Here is a 6,000-nt window from a genome sequence, read left to right as displayed (position 1 = left end):
ACATAAGCACTATATTATTAGTTAACGTCGGTAAAAACGGCACATTTTCCGCTTCGCTTGCGCTCGCTAACCCTAAATGGTAAATTAGCGTCAGTAGGCTAGCCGGCTGGAAGGACCTTCGATTCGTAACGTTAACGTACAATGCCAACAACAATAAAGTAACGTTCATTATCAATACGATTTAAAAGTCAGCTGGAAACGTAAAAGTCATGTTACAGTATACTTACATGTGTACGCGGTTTATGTCGGGCTGTCGCCAGAATCACCGCAGTCGTCCGCCATTATCCAAAACTCAGACGAGCCGCAATGCATTTTGGGAAGTTGAGTAGATTTAGCAAGGTCCGCTGTACTCAGAAATTCTTGCCAATGCAGTATACATCCGGGCATTTCTCGCGTGCACAAATTCACATACTATTGTATGTGAACGCACTACGTACTCAAATTTACGTCACAATTAAGTACGAGTAGGACGTTAGTATGGCATTTCGAACACAGCCGAGATCTATGATCTATGAACCCATCCTTGACCCTCTAGCAGAACTACGACCAGCCATTATAAAGCAGTTTATAGTTGTTAATGTTGTGTCAAAAGGTACCGCATTTAAACATGTTACTGCGCAAGTTTCCTGGCTTCATCCCCATCCGGACAGACATTTTTATGGAAAGCCAATAGAAGTTTGGAGCTTGCAGGGAACAGACACGTCATACCCAGCATCATTTCTGCCTGTTGAGCGCATTGCTGGGAGATGTGTGGTTAACACATCCACTGTGCATTTAAGCACAGAAAGGGTCACTGTAGTCATGCCACTATGCACAGTGGTTGAGCTCTAGGAGACTGTGATGTTTCTTTGCATGAATGTACATTTTACCTTTGTGGCAAAGCCTGATTAAAAGTAATTGTTGAAGCAAATTGTTTTGTGTATCTTTGAATGAAGATGAAATTAAGTTATATCTTTGAATGAAGATGAACTGAAGTTAACGCCTTTCAGAAAAATGTCACCTGGGGGAAAACTCCCCCTGCTACCCTGATTTGCATTTGTATAGCTCACAGCATTTTCATTTACATGTTAAAGCCTCCCCTAGGATTACGGGGAGGGGGGTCATGGGGGGACAACTGCCAAGCAAGGCCCACGTCAATTCCCGGCAATTTACGTCAGTTTTCGGTGTTTCCTGCAAATTGCCGTTTGCAGTCGTAAACCTGAACTTCCACGTCAATTTACAGGGCCGCTAACTGACGAAAATCCCACTTTTCATGCAGTGCACAGGGCTAGTTTCTAGCTTAAGGCACACCATTTCAAATCACAGCACGCAACACCCTCAACGCAGGAGGCACTGCAATTTATCAATCACAGCAACTTGAGAAATCACAGCAACCCACTCTCACCGTTTAAAGTGACCCGTATGGATGTCCCGCTTATGACGATAGCGCTACCACCTGTAACCTCCTCCCCCTCTGCACTACAGAACGGCCTATATAAAACACACACATACAGAAATACATTTAACAACAATATTGGTCAAACTTAACTCGCCCGCTTGACGAGACCCTCCCCCGGGGTCTGAGCTTGTGATGCCGTCCAACTCCCCGGGGAGCGGCTTCGCTGGACGGTACAGACAGTTCGGCTGGCGTCAGTGTCGCGCGCAGCAGCAGGGAGTATGAAGAGCAGTGGCGGGTCCTGCACTCTTCTAAAGCCCGGCCCTAACTTCCTACAGGAGGCAGCAGACCTCCCCTCCTCACACAGGAACCTCTGACCCCCTCTCTAACTATCTTCATCGCCGGCAGTCCTAAACGGCTGCGAACGACACCCTCCCTCCCAAGAGTGCCGAACCGCAGTAGTCAGATGCTCCCCTCGTGCCCCGTCTGCTCTGTCCTTTATCACCTTCCAGACGACCTCCCGCCCGCAATCACACACACACACCTGTACTCAATTCTCTTGATACACAGGTGATGCTAATTACATCACCGAAATGTGTCCCCCAGCATATTCACATCACAATATGCTTGATTAGCTTTCATTTTCTGCAGGGAGTAGGACCAGTTGATATGAAACCATTTCATTCTTTACTTCTCTTCATAAAATAAAACACCAAACACTTTATCATGTAATTCATCAGTGAAAGCTTTATTATTATTATAAAAAGACAGTTATTAAACGCACACATCTACTTGCTGAGCTACACACATTACTCTCTAGCTACTTTACAGCAGTCACACAAGGCTTTATAGTTTCCTCTACAAACGTTGTCCTCAGATTGTTCAGAGCAGCAGGTGTGTTCCTCCTGCTCCCCCCATGCAGAGCTCCTGTCCTGGCCTCCATCCAGACCCTCTAGGCCTTACACTGGCTCCTGTGGAGGGACTGCATCTGGTTGTGGTTGTGATGGAGGACCTTGCAGGAGTACAGCTCTCCTGCCATCCAGCGCTCCTTGCTCAGGCTCAGGGTGCTGCTGCTGCTGTAGAGTCCGCTCTTCTCCTCCTCTGAGCTGCTCAGGACCCCCTCCGTCACCTCGGTGCCGTCCACCTCCCAGCTCACCACGGCTCCCTGAGGAGAGTAGCCGGTCAGCAGGCAGGCCAGCGTGGCCGAGCCCCCAGAGAGCTCCTCAGAGGAGGGGGGAAGCAGGGAGACTGAGGGCCGGATCATGGAGCCAGCTGGAGGGGAGAGCAGAGACACACGAGGAGCAGATTAACTTCCACTGTAGGAAAGACAGCTGAACATGACAGAGGTGATGTTACTGAGGGTTAGCTGTGTGCATGATGCTGTGGTCACACAGAGACATGGGATGGAGGGAGGATTTAACAAATACAACGCTGACTGGAGTTCTGTCATTTACAGGAACCAATCTTCTCCTGCGGCTCTCCTCATTAAATCATTATAGAATCATATACAATGTGACTGAGGAGTCATTGGAATAGAAAAGTTTCATTAATGATCTGTAAACTGTAAGCAGTGAAAGACTTTGACATCTGTCTGTTTCACTTCCTTTTCATCACTTTGAACTAACGAACCGTGAACACAAACTGCAGCGACACTGAATGTACAATAAACCCTCTTATTTGTTTGATCAACATTAGATTTTATAACGTACAGCTAACACACTAACAGATGTTTCAATGTTACAAAATAAAATACTGCATCTAATTCACCAAAACATAATCTATAATAGGAAAATAATATGCAGTGTTTTCCTAAACTCCAATATCACCCTAGATTAATGAATAATAAATATCCAAAAAGTATAAATGATCCTAAATAATGATTTGGTTCATCACATTTACTTTAAACAAAACAATTATAATATTGAACGTTGTAGAAATCATAAATCTGTGATACTTACAGTTAACGATGAGATTGGTTCCTCCACCAAAAGTCAACCACAGTGATACAACCTCGTTAAGTGGCCGTACAAAAACCTCCTGCACTGTGAACAAGCATCTGTCCACTGAAAACAGAGTTATTTTATAGTAAGAATGCAAAATTAATCATTTGTTTTTATTAAGTCATGATTTATCTCCTATTCCTTCAACTTCTATATGATTTTTTAACAATTTTATAGCATATTTTTAAATTTGAGAGACAAATCTATCCAATGAAATCACTTTTTAAATTAATATAGAAATAATTATATTTAATTTAATTTACAAAATCTTTCAAATTATATGGATTTAAACTTACTGTAAAAATAAAGATTTATTATATGATTTTTTTTAATTTTCTACTCCAGAGAGAAAAAGATTACATCCTCCTCATAAGTCATATTTTCAGTCTTATTTAAGTTCATACATGGTTAAATGAACATGATGCTTATAGATAATGATGATTTACAAAATCATATGATGAAAAAGTGAAATATCTGATAGATTTCATTAAATCCTGTCAGTAAATGAACAGCAGACAAACGTTTCATACGAACCACAGTGAACACAAACGTATCCTTAAATCCTCAACTGCACTTTTAATGTGAGTGTTTTCCTCTGTTCCATTAAGATCCTCCATGTTGTTCATCTGAGCCGTATTCCTCCTGATTTCGTGTCCCACGTTGCCTTCAGTCTGTTGAGAGCAGAGAAATCATTTCCATAGAGAGGAGGCTTTGCATCGTCAGCTGATCCTCCAGTGAACTGAGAAGCTTTATAGTCCTGTGAGTTCAACACTGCAGGACTCAGATCTGTCAGTCAACACAGCAGAGACCACAACCACCATGACTCTCATCACCATCCTCATCTGGACGCTGGCCTGCTGCTGGTTTACAGGTTCGTTGGCTCGGCAAAATCTCAAACACGACGCCTCGCCTTTTCTCTCCTTTCCTTCTGCTGATGAATGAATGATTTGTTTTGTCCTGCAGGATGCAGCGGTCAGGTGACTGTGACTCAGCCTCCAGTAGTGACATCTACTCCAGGATCCACTGTCGCTCTCACCTGTAAGACTAGTCAGCCTGTTGAAGGTGGCATTTTGTTGTCCTGGTATCAACAGAAGTCTGAACAGCCTCCAAAGCTCCTGATAAGTTACGTTAGCACACTTGAATCAGGAACACCATCTCGGTTTAGTGGCAGTGGAAGGAACTCTGACTTCACTTTGACCATCAGTGGAGTTCAGGCTGAAGATGCAGCAGTTTATTACTGTCAGAGTCTCCACAGTGGGCCAGTGTTCACACAGTGATTTGTCGTTGTACAAAAACCTCCCTCAGTCAGACTGCAGAGAAGCTGAGCTGTTCCAGCAGGAACCTTCTGCAGCTGCTGAGGAGACACAGACCAGTGAACACAGAGCTGACACAAACCTCACCAAGCACACACTACATATTCACCCTAATAGACACATGACACATTTCAGACCTATCTTCCAATTCAGAAATAGAAAATTGAAATCAAGATGCATTTTTCATGTTAGCAGAACTGTTTCATAATTCATTCCACTATCTCCTACTCAGTCCCTTCACTTTGACTAGAAGACGTTCATTTTCCACATGGAAGTCTCAGTAAAACACATAAAACTACTTTCAGAATATAAACAAAGCACATTTACTCAAGTGCTGTGTTTAAGTACATGTTTGTGTGTCCGGGTTTAAAAAGGTCACAAAGGAACAGACAAACATCGGAAACGTTGCATCACTTTTGCAGCTTTCGTTGATGTTGCTGCGAACTGAACCAGGATCAGCATCTTTCAAAAAGACACTCGGAGCAGAGCCTGAATTCACCAAAACGCCTCAGAGGAGGAAATTAATCTGAACTGAACAAAAGTTCTCTGAGTGACACGTTTGGTTTCTTCTTTTAGGACAAATAGCAAAAGCATGTTATCAACTTTATCAACTTAAGATTCAACCTGTTTCACACTGATGTTTTTGGAACGCTTGATGACAACTTGATGAAAAAGCTTTTTCACAAAAAGCAGAGTGATATTATTTATTCATCCATAAACACAACTTTGAGGTGAAGCCCTGACATTGATTGAAGAATGACAGTCCCTTTAAGGGATTATTACCCATTTAAAAAAACCTTAAACAATGCAGATAATCCTTTAACCTTCAGAGGAAAGCAAGGACATGCTCAAAATACAAGCCACAAGAAACTAAAGGATTTGAGGGCTTAAACAAATCTTGAATGGAGAAGAGAACCAAGTGTGCAGTTTTCTAGCATTCCCCTTGAGACCTCTATAGTATCACAGCTGAAGCATCCAGATTAGACTGATGTCATGATCAGGAGAAGAGCAAAGGTCTGTACAAATTAAATGTCATGGTAGTGTAACCCACTAGTTACTATAGAGTTTGGACCAGAGACTAGGTTCGTAGAGGAGGGTTTAAAGAGGAAGTGACAGACACAATAAATAAATGGAGCCACGGCGTATATTTAAAGTAAGTTGACTGTATTGAACTCTATGAAAATAAAATAAAATCAAAATAAAATTCAATGCAATGACATCTGATTGCTCAATGTTTCACAGTCTCTCTTTAACATAAAACCAAATAAAAGTGCCCAATAGGAACCGTAACGTTCCTTTAATGTTCTTGAAT

At 42.4% G+C, this 6,000-nt stretch overlaps 1 protein-coding gene and 1 pseudogene across 2 annotated transcripts in view; both read right to left on the bottom strand.

Moving 5' to 3' along the window:
- The window catches only part of LOC311015954 (putative RNA-directed DNA polymerase from transposon BS), a 76,305-nt gene that overhangs the window by 16,685 nt on the left and 53,620 nt on the right, over nucleotides 1-6,000 (bottom strand). The gene's annotated exons all lie outside the window — the stretch shown is intronic.
- On the bottom strand, nucleotides 2,150-3,441 carry LOC311016061 (Ig kappa chain C region, B allele pseudogene; annotated as a pseudogene). The gene is made up of 2 exons: nucleotides 3,334-3,441; nucleotides 2,150-2,647 (listed from the first exon to the last, which is right to left on the bottom strand). The product of its transcript is annotated as an Ig kappa chain C region, B allele pseudogene (transcript).

Source organism: Eutrigla gurnardus (genome assembly GCF_963514095.1).
Source record: "Eutrigla gurnardus genome assembly, chromosome: 7".
NCBI classification, from domain to species: Eukaryota; Metazoa; Chordata; class Actinopteri; order Perciformes; family Triglidae; genus Eutrigla; species Eutrigla gurnardus.
Note: the sequence above shows the minus strand (reverse complement) of the source record. Positions and strands in the feature narration are given on the sequence as shown.